Source organism: Phyllobates terribilis, unplaced genomic scaffold (genome assembly GCF_046119375.1).
Source record: "Phyllobates terribilis strain yellow unplaced genomic scaffold, ASM4611937v1 Scaffold_1__5_contigs__length_1240528914, whole genome shotgun sequence".
Classification (NCBI taxonomy): domain Eukaryota; kingdom Metazoa; phylum Chordata; class Amphibia; order Anura; family Dendrobatidae; genus Phyllobates; species Phyllobates terribilis.
This window is the reverse complement of record NW_027362761.1, coordinates 991,548,248-991,560,486: the sequence shown is the minus strand read 5'-3', so window position 1 is coordinate 991,560,486 and position 12,239 is coordinate 991,548,248.

The window sequence follows — 12,239 nt, the reverse complement described above, 5'->3', positions numbered from 1 at the left end:
GGAGTGAATTTGTATGTGAGACGTGTGATGGAAAACCACAGTTTTAACTAGCTGGCCTGTAGGTTACTATTTTTCAAAGTGACCTGGTGTCAATAACATCACTGACACACTGCAACAAAATTTACATTGAGGCCAATATTTTCCACGTGCACTACAAATTTCTGGATTTTTATCGCTGTAATATGGAAAGGATCTGGCTGTATTCTGCTGTGGCAAAATGCAAATGGAGCAGAAAAACGGTGTTCTCTGGATTGCTTTTTAACCAAATAATCAGGATTAAGATAAAAAAATAATTATCCCTGGCCCCTGACACCTGGGGCTTTTTGTAGAAATATCTGTAACAGAAGCTGTAGACAGAATTGGAATTGAGCCTCTTGTGCGGTATTATACACTGCAGTCTGCCACATACACTACCTGCCTGCCTCTGATATATATATATATACATATATATATATATATGTATATGTTGTGGAATACCTATACTAACAGGACGTTCAATGGAACCTCTTGCTATATGCCCTACAGTCTGCCACATACACTGCCTGCCTAACTCCTGCTATCACCACTGATTATATGCAGCTGGATTAGTCCTCAGAAGGACTGTTAGTTCAGATCAGATGGATATTATGGATATATGTTGTGGAATACCTATGCTAACTCTAAAAAAACAAATCTCTCCCTTATGCAGCAGCACCTCTCCCTACTCTGCCTGATTCCAGGGTAGACTGTGACAAGCATGGTGGCACCCGGTCTTATATACATCTGATGATGCTGTGCGGCCAGCCAATCACTGTAATGCCACAACCAACATGGCTACGACATTACAGTGTGTGGCAGGCAATCCCTGCATGTTCATTGGCGCTCTAAAGAGCGCTAAACATGCAGGGAGGGGACCCAAGCTCCCGCACGAGTAACAAGGAAATACTCACAGAGCACCGAGCATCTCGAGCAGTGAGATTCTCGGGCAAGTATCGAGCTGTGGCGAGCACGTTCGCTCATCACTAGTTACTAGGGCAGCTGGGGATCTGCTAAAATCCCCAATCACCACCATCTTGGTACTCATTTGAATCTGAGCTATGTACTGAGGTTCAAGGGATATGAAGATTTACACTAAATACTAAAAACACTCTGGTATTGCAGCAAATAAAATACTGTAAGCGATTGGATAATTGCAGGTAAAAAATTAAGTAAAAAACAAAAAACGCTTTTAAAAATGCATGATGGATATAAAAGTTCAAATCACCCCTCTTTTTCCCCATTGAAAATAATAAATGAAGTGACCCCATTGATAAACACTATAATGAAAAAAACAACAACAAGGCGCCAGGAACATTTTTTTCATCAATATTCCTCCCTAAGGCTTTAATATTCACACATTTTTTCAGCATTTTTTTAATGCGTTTTGTTACCAAAATTTTCAACTGCGTTTTACAGTAAATTTACTGGCGCCATACAAAAGGTTAATTAGGGAAAACTCCTATTGAGACCTTGCAAATACTGACATAGAAAGCTGGAGCTAAACATCCCACAGTATAAAGAAACATTGTCAGAGTAAGTCAATTAAAAAATATCCATTTTATTAGTACATAACATTAAAATTAAAAATCTTCATCAAAAATGAAGTGTGTATATACAGTACAGACCAAAAGTTTGGACACACCTTCTCATTTAAAGATTTTTCTGTATTTTCATGACTATGAAAATTGTACATTCACACTGAAGGCATCAAAACTATGAATTAACACATGTGGAATTATATACTTAACAAAAAAGTGTGAAACAACTGAAAATATGTCTTATATTCTAGGTTCTTCAAAGTAGCCACCTTTTGCTTTGATAACTGCTTTGCACACTCTTGGCATTCTCTTGATGAGCTTCAAGAGGTAGTCACCGGAAATGGTCTTCCAACAATCTTGAAGGAGTTCCCAGAGATGCTTAGCACTTGTTGGCCCTTTTGCCTTCACTCTGCAGTCCAGCTCACCCCAAACCATCTCGATTGGGTTCAGGTCTGGTGACTGTGGAGGCCAGGTCAATCTGGCGTAGCATCCATCACTCTCCTTCTTGGTCAAATAGCCCTTACACAGCCTGGAGGTGTGTTTGGGGTCATTGTCCTGTTGAAAAATAAATGATGGTCCAACTAAACACAAACCGGATGGAATAGCATGCCGCTGCAAGATGCTGTGGTAGCCATGCTGGTTCAGTATGCCTTCAATTTTGAATAAATCCCCAACAGTGTCACCAGCAAAGCACCCCCACACCATCACACCTCCTCCTCCATGCTTCACGGTGGGAACCAGGCATGTAGAGTCCATCCGTTCACCTTTTCTGCGTCGCACAAAGACACGGTGGGTTGGAACCAAAGATCTCAAATTTGGACCCATCAGACCAAAGCACAGATTTCCACTGGTCTAATGTCCATTCCTTGTGTTCTTTAGCCCAAACAAGTCTCTTCTGCTTGTTGCCTGTCCTTAACAGTGGTTTCCTAGCAGCTATTTTACCATGAAGGCCTGCTGCACAAAGTCTCCTCTTATCAGTTGTTGAAGAGATGTGTCTGCTGCAAGAACTCTGTGTGGCATTGACCTGGTCTCTAATCTGAGCTGCTGTTAACCTGCGATTTCTGAGGCTGGTGACTCGGATAAACTTATCCTCAGAAGCAGAGGTGACTCTTGGTCTTCCTTTCCTGGGGCGGTCCTCATGTGAGCCAGTTTCTTTGTAGCGCTGGATGGTTTTTGCAACTGCACTTGGGGACACTTTCAAAGTTTGCCCAATTTTTCGGACTGACTGACCTTCATTTCTTAAAGTAATGATGGCCACTCGTTTTTCTTTACTTAGCTGCTTTTTTCTTGCCATAATACAAATTCTAACAGTCTATTTAGTAGGACTATCAGCTGTGTATCCACCAGACTTCTGCACAACACAACTGATGGTTCCAACCCCATTTATAAGGCAAGAAATCCTACTTATTAAACCTGACAGGGCACACCTGTGAAGTGAAAACCATTTTCGGTGACTACCTCTTGAAGCTCATCAAGAGTATGCCAAGAGTGTGCAAAGCAGTCATCAAAGCAAAAGGTGGCTACTTTGAAGAACCTAGAATATAAGACATATTTCCAGTTGCTTCACACTTTTTTGTTAAGTATATAATTCCACATGTGTTAATTCATAGTTTTGATGCCTTCAGTGTGAATGTACAATTTTCATAGTTATGAAAATACAGAAAAATCTTTAAATGAGAAGGTGTGTCCAAACTTTTGGTCTGTACTGTATATAGTACATCTAGGAAAGGTTTCACGGTAAAGACACAAGAAAAAACGCATGGCAGTTGCAGAAAAAATCACATATATCAGAATACTAAGTAGTAAAGAGTAAATAGTGGAGAATAAAATGATGAGCAGCAAGTCATGAAATAGTTAACACTGCTAGGAAAACATAATAACTGTATTTATGTGTATGAGAATCGGCTGTAAAAATAATGATAACAAGCCTATAGGATGTCTAAAAAAATAGTTTTTGTTGCCTGATCTGTAACTTCACTCTAGGACGCAGGCATTTGAAATAAGCACCTTTTAATGAAATAACCTAAATATTCCTGTATCTGGTGGAAATAACTTTGTGCGGCTGACCTTACTGTCCAGCGAAAACTATTGTCCCATGTACATTAAACAGGACCTGTTACTTGCCCTAAATATTTTTGTTACCTGGTATAAATGCCACTGTTCGCCTGAATCTGTTTTTGTTTAGGTCCTGGGCTTTCCAGCTCCTGAAATAAGGCCCTTATGAAGATCTGAGATTGTGGGTTTTAATAATCACCTTGGCAGGTTAACAGTGCAACAATATTTAGTTACTTACATCCATGGTAATACAGCAATTCCAGGTAAATGGCCAAAATACAATTGTCTTAGTCCAAAAGATCCCCTCCCCAGGGTTCCAGTGCATTGTGCCAAGTAATACTCACTGTCCCCCAACTTTTGGTTTGCCCACATATTAGTCACAGTGCATGATCCTCCATATTACAGATAAAATGACAGAAGCAAACGTATCCAGTTGCAACAGTCCTTTAAGAAAGTTAATCAAATCCAGATGACAAATCCCACAACTGTAACATGTTTATCCAGCTCACTTGACAGCTGATCTCTACTCCATAAGCCATTGATCCATTTGTAGTCCAGATATTCGGATTAGATCATCCCCCTTCAACATCATTCCACCAACTCCTCACTAAACATGTGGCTTCTTTTTCCTTTACTGGTATCAGCCCCCTGAATGCTGAGAACTGCTTTCACCCTCCCACCAAAGCTAAGTGTGCATTAGTGGAGGTATTTTTCTCAGGTCGAACCCATTACCTGGGTCTGCATGTGAGACTCACTGTAGTGACGGCTCTGCCGGATCTATTTTCAACACTCTCACAATGCGCCTAGTCGCTGTTTGAATAATGGTTAGAGGCTCCTGAGATACTAATGGGATTACCGGAATGCTGGACACTTTACAAGTGAAATTAGTGCACATACTGACGAGCAAGCAGAACAATAAAACACAGCAGTAAATCACTAATAAAACACAACAAGATTGACGAAAATCTGTGCTCCGTGCTGGTCTTTAGTAAATGGGCAGCTCCTCATAGCCCTCATCCTTATTTCATATTTTTACTAATTTGGGCATGGTCCTCAAGAAGATGCTCATAGAGAAAGTACAAGATCACACTCAGTTGGCTAACAAGACTAGACTTACATACACAATATTTGAGGCCATATCTCGGAATGTAAATGCACAGGAACAAGAAAAAAACGCTGCTGCATTCTGGAGAGCGGCGACGTTTACATCAGACACAGAAAAAAAATATATATATACTGTATACATACACTGTATATAATAATATATACATACGTATATATATATATATATATATATATATATATATAACCTGGCAAGTGACAGGTTCTCTGCAAAATTATATCCTCTAAACCTTTCTAAATATGTATGTAATTTAGGTAGTTGTATTGAAATACCAATTGCCATCTTCACCGCTTTCCAGTGTAAATCCTTTCTAGGTCACGTGACTTCAAATCAGACTATAGATTTATGTGTCGACCTTAAGTCACTTTTAAAGTATACTGTAAGTCTTTAGAGCCTCCTTCCGTTGATGGAAGTAGAACAGCCCTGAGCAACAGTCCCTGTGTGAGCTGACAAAGGAAAAAGTGCTCATGTACCGAAAAGAGGACCAGAGCAAAGAAAAAAATCAGGTAAATATTTAAAACCCCTTCACGATGCAGCCAGTTACCATTTTTGCTTTTTCCTCCCCTTCTTCTCAGAATCATAATTTTTTTATTTTTCTATCTACATAGACATATGTCTATCTGTTTTTTTTTGCAGGACGAGTTGTACTTTTGAATGACACCATTCTTTTTGTCACATAGTGTACTCGAAAATAGGAACAAAATTCCAAGTCAGGAGAAATTAAGATAAGAGCCCAGTTCTGTCATTGTGTTTTTGTGAATTGTTTTTACAGTGTACATTTTGTGGTAAAAATTACCTCACAATATAATTCTGCTCATCAGTATGATTATGACGATACAAAATATTTCCAGTTTTCTTTTTATTATTGTGGTGAAAAAAAATCTGAATATTGCAAAAAAAAATTTTTTTTGATTGTGTCAACATTTTCCGAGACCAGTAATATTTTTCATTTTTCGGTTGATAGAGCTGTTTGATGGCTTATTTTTGTTGGATGAGACTATGTTTTTATTGGTACAAATTTGGAATAGATATGACTTTTCGATTGTTTGTTACATTTTGTTTTGGTTTGCAGAGACCCAAAAACCACAATTTTGCCGTTCATGAATTTTGGACAGATTGGACTTTTTTGAACGCGGTAATACCACATATGTGTATTTTTTTATTAGAATTTATCAGCAAAGTACTACATTAAAGGGTTATTCCCATCTTATAAAATGTCAGGGATGGATACAAGTTGAAACACAATAGGTACACATCCTGGAGCATACCAAACATGGAACTCTAGAGTATCGTTTCTAAGACACGTGTGTGTGTCTTAGTGAACATTTAATAGGATTAGGAAGATGATGTCACTGAGCCACACTGGGAAACCTTCAAAACCCAACATGGAGGAAAACAGACTGAGGTGAAGGAAGTAAAGCCAGGGATACCCAGGAAAAGTATGGTATGTAACAAATACCAGATACTGCCATTGGACATGTAAGGCACTATTTCTGAAATAAGAGCCTTACAAACATGAAAGCAGATGACAGTTTTCATATTTCCACTCTACATCGGTGGAAATAGAAATATCAGATTTTCCCAGTTTCCCACACCTGTGCCTACTCTAAGCTGCCAAAATTAAGCAGCGAAATATTTCAGAGCAGAGAGCCAAGAATGTCACATTCTAACATCTCAAATCTTAACAATTACTTGAGTTGTCTGTGAGTTATTTAAAAACCTCCCAAGATTGATTGATCTGTCTTGACATGAATGATAAGATTTAGTGAAAAACCCCTAATGAGAGGCACACCTGTCTGTCATAAAATCATGTTCTATATTAGTGGAAAATTAGGAATTGCAACTGACAAATCAACAGATAAAAATATAACAAATGGTAATTAAGGCGCATTTTCTTTGGAGAATTGATTTTCTCTTTGATACTTGTTCACGTTGTAAATGAGATGTAAAAATATTATTATCTGCAAAAGATGATATTCGTATAATGCACTTGCTGGTACCAACTCATTACGCTTTAATTTCAGCAAAGTTTAACTTGGATACATAAACAATATCATTTTTTGTTGATAATGAATACCATGTCAAAACCCAGAATGCAAATGACGTTATCTGAATCTCGCTGTCATTTTATCACCAATTCAGCAATTATTTGTGGTGTACCAATGCCTTTCTTTACTGTCTGCATTCTGTCATGTGTTTAATCCCTTACCTTTAACACATCATACATTAAATGCATAATATTTCCATCACATGTTGATATCTTGTAACATCGCTAATACCCAGAAGAGTTGAGACTTACAAATTAAAACTTACAATTGATATGTTCTGCTGAAATAGCAGAGAATATTAAAATAAATCTCTCTTGGCGGAATATGTTAAGCTATACAATTCCCTCAGGTCTAACTATGTCTGCATTAATAAACCATTGAAACACATTCCATGAGGCCACCAAAGGACACAGTAGAGATGTAAATTGACTGACTTTTTGTTAATATAACCCCAGTAGGACGGAGTTTCTGGATTCTTGGGGAGTTTGAGCTAATAATGTGCATAGCTAGTATAGTGTTCAACCTTTATTTCAAAAATTACATTTTGTATGTTTTTCACATTATGCCCTGTTGCTCACATTTTTTTAAATTAACATACCATAAAACACGATCCTTGCACTGTGGTTTTCCTTTATTCATAAAATTGATATTATAGTTTGCATTATCTAATAATTTTTCAACTTTTCACATTCAAAGAAGATATCCATATGTAATCTATCTGCTGAAAGGTTTACATTCATTTCCGTGTGTGCCGTTTTATCATTACTGTCATTACAGCCATAAACACTGCTGTGCCTGTGTACAGGATTTCAGTCTTTTCAGCTCTGCTCTTAACTCTTTGTCTCCCCAGATATAAGCAGCAAAAAATGTGTTGCATTGAATCCTACATAGTGTGAGCAGTTTGCATACAAGTATACGATTTAATAAATGATATAAAGGGAACCTTAAAGCAGGATTTACTCTTATTAAAGGGAACCTGTCACATTAACACTTTCACTATTGGTCAGTATTTTACATCAGTATTTTTCAGCCAAAATCAGAAGTGGAACAATCAGAGGAAAAGTATAATAGAAACACGTCACCACTTCTGTATTTATCACCCACTCCTTGTTTTGGCTTACAACTACTGAAGTAAAATACTGATCAAATGCTGAACGTGTGAACGTGGCCGTAACCTGCAATTTTGGGGTTAATCTGCAGGTTAATAGTCTTCTGAAACCATGTGGTTACCGGACTGAATGCCTTGCTGCCAGGAAGAAATAAACTTTATTTCTTCCGGCAGCCTCATGCCTTCCATCATAGAGGTGTGGCTGACACAGCTACTGCTCAGTACATAGTGCATCACTGCAGAGCTGGCTGTCAGTCAGTGCCGGGCGATGGTTACAGCTGCCACTAATTGTGTGCTGGGCAGTAACTAATGCTGGTTGCATCTTTATGACTGAAAGCCTGAGGTTGCCAGGAGAAATAAAGTTTCATTTCCTCCTAGCAGCCGGGCTGTCAGTGCAGCAGCTGCATGGTTTCAGAATGCTATTATCTTGCAGATTAACCTTATAGCTACAGCTTAATATTGCAGCTAATCTCTAAATATGTAATGTAAAAGCTAATTACTTCTTTAATATACTTCAATTAAAAAATCCTTACTCTTCTCCCTCCAATCTAACTTTCTATCTATGTTTTTTTGCTTACATCCAATGACATTTCATTTGAGCCTCCCAGCATGCAATGTGGATTCTCAAAGGAGACATCATCAATGAGCTGGCGCTGCAGTCACTGCCCTAAGCTGCTATCCCCACCCTGAAATGGATTGTCATCAGGGATGACCCTTTCAGGGGCTGAGTTGATGTCTGGTATATTATGCATATGCTGGTTGTAAAAGCCTGCTCATTATGCTGTCCCTTCTTGCTCCTTTGTTACCTTCATTGCACATTGATAGTTTTTTTCCCTTGTTGACTATAAAGACAAGTGACAAGCTGACAAACTTGTCTCTTCTCTTTAGAGTCAGTAAGGAAGCGCACTGTTAATGACAAGATAGCAACAGAGCATTTTCACTGCTTTTGAGAGTCGGTGAGGGAGCGCAATGAACACAGCGGAGAGCAGAGACAGCATAGCAAGCATGCATCATTATTGATAACTGGCACATGCTCAGCATAGCAGAGAATAGCCCAGCCCCTGAAAGGGTCGTCCCTAGTGACAGTCTGTTTCAGGGTGAGACAGAGACTGCAGCACCAGCCCTCTGATGACATCTTGTTTAAGAATTCCCAGTGCATGCTGGCAGATGTATTCAGAAGTAAGAAGAAAAACACAGATAGGAAGCTAGAGTAGAGAGGGATGGGTAGAGATTTTTTTAATTAAAGTATATTAGAAATTGCTTTGTTTTTTTACATTAAATAGAGAATCATATTGAATTCAGTTAGGTTTTGGACAACTGCTTTAATATTATTAACCCCTTTAGGACTGAGTTATTTTGAAACTAGAAACATATGTGCACACTCTTCCCTGCTGCCATTTTTAATGTGACGTTTTGAATAAAACTGTGGACTTTAAAGGACCGGTATGTGCCGCTTTCTCTTTTTTTCTAGTTTCACATGGACTGTTTCTGGTGAGCACCCAATTCCTCTCGGTGTGACTGCTTTGTCCGCATTTAATACATACGGAAACTCACATGTTTTTGGTGCCGGCTCTTTCCTCTTTGTTTGCTACAACTGACTTATTTTCAGCCTTCAGGGCAAAGGATTTTTTTTGTTTTTTCACTGTTGTATTCACAAAATAGTTTTATTTTTCTATTGACGTAACCATGAGGGCTTGATTTTTGCAAAACAAAATGTATTCATCTCATCAGTGGCCCCATTTTGGGTTACATATAACTTGTTGATCAACCTTTTAACTCTTTATAGGAAGCAATTGAAAGAAAACATAAATTCTGCCATTTTTTTAATTTAAAATTTTACATTATTTTTAGTGTTGAGCGAGCACTAAAATGCTCGGGTGCTCGAAGCTCGGGCCGAGCTCGCCGTGCTACTCGAGTGCTCGACCTGAGCAATGAGCCCAATGTTAGTCTATGGGAAACCCGAGCATTTTTGTGGCAGCACCCCCGGCAGTCTGTAGAAAGCCTAAAAAGTGCCCAAAACGATAGTGACAGTTCTCAAAAGACATGGGGACAGCATGGGCATCGCCCCAGGAAGCATTTCTGACCCCCAGGTCACTGGTGTCAACAACGTGGTCAAAGGTATTAAGCCACTTTAACGGGCTCACAATAAAACGTTCAAAAACTAAACTGAAACGGTTTTCCTGTGAAATATGTTAAGGAACTTCCTTTCCAGGGTAAAGACTTGTGTATAAGGTAAAATAAATAACCAGAAACAAAAATACTCCTCCACACCTTGGGTTATGTTCACAAGTAGCATTTTTTATGCGTTTTTGCACTTTTGTATTGCTTTCAACCATGACAAAAGCATTCAAATGTCATTTTAACATTTTACAATCTTATCTGGCCATGTGCTGTGTGACACATGCATAAAGTGTGGAAAAGACATGGTAACAGCATGGGGGATGACTCCTGGAAGCATCTCTGACACCCTGGTCACTGCCTAAAAGTGTGCCCATCAGAAGTGATCCTTTCCGCATCAGAAGATGCAGACTTGCAACTATCCCCGTGCAAGTCCTAGTCCCAGGGCTGTGTTCAATTTTACCTCCCCCATTCCTTGCAATTCAAGCGCAAGTATGCAGCCTGCCACCCACCCACCCCCAGGCTGCAATACCACACTGCTAGCTTGCACTTGAAATGGGGCCTTTTAGTTTGGAGGAGGCCGAAGCTGGCCACTACCTCATGGCTGCTTCGGCAGCGAGGTATCCATGCTCAGTCCCCAGCCGCCCGGCGGCCGGGTGTCCACGCTCGGTCCCCAGCCGCCAGGGGGCGGCCGGGTGTCCATACTCGGTCCCCAGCCGCCTCGCGGCCGGGTGTCCACACACGCTCCCCAGCCGCCTGTGGGTGGCCGTGTGTCCATAAACGGTCCCCAGCCACCTCCATTTCTCCTTGGAACATCCCCCCACACACTTTTCTTAGCCCGGCCTGCTTTAGGGCAGCATTGGACGAGCCCACCAGAGAACCAGACTTCTCCGGTTGGCCCTGGCTTCTCCATCAGGGGAGTTGAGAGTGCCAAGGTGAGGAGCATGATGATGATGATAGAAGTTAGCGTCTGCTTTGTTTTCTTGGAATGCAAGCGTAAGTGTGCAACCAAACACCCACGCACCCCCAGGCTGCAATAACATACTGCTAGCTTGCACTTGAAATGGGGCTTTTTAGTTTGGAGGAGGCCGAAGCTGGCCACTACCTCATGGTTCCTTCGGCAGCGAGGTATCCATACTCAGTCCCCAGCCGCCCGGCGGCCCGGTGTCCACGCTTGGTCCCCAGCCACCAGGGGGCGGCCGGGTGTCCACACACGCTCCCCAGCCGCCAAGGGGCGGCCGGGTGTCCATAAGCAGTCCCAAGCCGCCCCCATTTCTCCTTGGAACATCCCCCCACACACTTTTCTTAGCCCGGCCTGCTTAGGGCAGCATTGGACGAGCCCACCAGAGAACCAGACTTCTCTGGTTGGCCCTGGCTTCTCCATCAGGGGAGTTGAGAGTGCCAAGGTGAGGAGCATGATGATGATGATAGAAGTTAGCGTCTGCTTTGTTTTCTTGGAATGCAAGCGCATGTATGTAGTAGCGACTAGGCCTGAGGTGGTCAGCGTTTTGGCGCATATCCTACCTTCTCCGAGGATTGCTGGATGTTTTGCTGCTACTATCCCAGTTCTATGGCTCCCGTTAAAACAAAGCTTCAGGTGATGAATGATGGATGAGGTGGTGGCAAAGGAGAAAGAGCAGGAGGAACAGGGACCATTCACATCAATATCAGGCCAGTCAACCACACATGTCTTGTAGGATATGTTTCTGTACCAAAAGGAGCGGTTCGGCTACACAGTTAAAGGGCATGCAGTGAGTTCAATGCCTACTAAAAATTTCGAGGCACTCCAATGCCCCTTGGAAGTGACATGGAGGTCAGAGGGCCTTAACTAAACCGTTTTTTCCATTTATAGCAACTGGGTCTCATGTGCACTGTTGGCCTAAGCAGTGAATGGAAGGCTTTCCAAAAATTATGAGGAACTGCAATGCCCCTTGAAACAGACGTGGATTACAGCATATTAAAAACCTTCTACCTATTATTGGGGAGTGGGTCTCCCTTAGTGTTTGCCTATGCATTGAAAAGCAAAAGCTGACTAAAATTAGGAGGAAATGCAATGCCCGTTGGAAGAATGGTGGAGGTCGCAGTGGAATAAAAAGACAATATCAATGCCCCTTGGGAAAGTGGTGGAGATCGCAGTAGCTTAACAAGACGGTTTTAATGTCCCTTGGAAGAATGGTGGAGGTGGCAGTAGCTTTACAAGACGGTTTTAATGCCCCTTGGAATAGCACTGA